Raw genomic sequence first — 1,047 nt, forward strand, 5'->3', positions numbered from 1 at the left:
TAAAAGTAAACAGAACAAAATAGGACATAAGAAAGCAATGTAAGAGATAAATTTCAACGCTAGACGACCTGAGATCTTCACTATCATATTGTCTCTTGTTTTCTTCCAAATAGTTGTCCATGTCTTCGAATATAGAGAATTCATCAAAACAACATAGTGTAAAACTGATCCGAACAGAATGAGGAAAGCATTTTGGGTCTTCAAAACCAGACAATAGGGAAGTCACTAATGGCTGTCATAGAGTCTCTAGTTCTCTTCCAAGTAGCTGTCCATACTTCTATGTATGTTGAAGTTCAACAAAACAAAACAGGCAGGGGAGGGGGATTGCTTGATTCCTGGCACTGCAGGTCCCAGCATGGCACAGGTCCCAGTAAACCCCTGGGCTCCTGTCCTGGGCTGTTGCAGCCCGCCACACTCACAGTTGCTCACGGTGGGGTGGGGTGGGGGTTGCTTCAAGCTGTTTCTTTCTAATGAATTGACCATTTCACTGCCCAAGTTCTGAAGTGGCCAAGAGACCATAGAAAGACATCTCTTTAGGCTCCTGCTTGAAACCCAACAGCGTCAGGAAGCTGCTGGCCTTGATTCAGGGCCAGAACGGGTTCTCTTATTATCCTTGTTCTGTAGATGTGCATCCCCTGGCTCTGAGAAACTGGTTAAAGAACCTGCCTGGGGTCACAGCCTAGCCAGTGGTGGGGCCGGATTCACAGCCCAGAACCGATAGCCTCGTGCAGGTGCCTGGTTCCCGGCTTGTGTAGACAGCACCCCACTGCCCTTTGCCCTCAGCCACAGTTTGCCTATGCAGGCTCTCAGCTTGGCTCTCTCCTCACTCACAGGTCCAAAGTCTCAAGAATTCTTTCCTTAGCAAAAAGTAATTACTTCTGGGTGCTGCCCCATCCTTCCACCTCTAGAGATTTGGTGTCCAGGTCTTAGTTGGGGGGTTTCTTGCTTGGGGAATGATGTCCCTTTTTTCTCTCTAGACTTAGGAGAGAATATATTTCTCAGGAATGACTACCACTGGCCAGTGAATTTGATTTCCTTCCATCCCAG

At 47.6% G+C, this 1,047-nt stretch overlaps 1 non-coding gene across 1 annotated transcript; it reads right to left on the reverse strand.

Annotated features, from left to right (window-relative positions):
• Positions 1 to 455: 455 nt before the first annotated feature.
• Positions 456 to 593, reverse strand: LOC111753728 (small nucleolar RNA SNORA2/SNORA34 family). Its single transcript, XR_002788522.1, has one exon. It is a non-coding gene; the product is annotated as a small nucleolar RNA SNORA2/SNORA34 family (small nucleolar RNA).
• Positions 594 to 1,047: the final 454 nt, after the last annotated feature.

This window comes from Cavia porcellus, unplaced genomic scaffold (assembly GCF_034190915.1).
Source record: "Cavia porcellus strain 051 isolate PalLab524CR breed Dunkin Hartley unplaced genomic scaffold, mCavPor4.1 scaffold_21, whole genome shotgun sequence".
Lineage (NCBI taxonomy): Eukaryota > Metazoa > Chordata > Mammalia > Rodentia > Caviidae > Cavia > Cavia porcellus.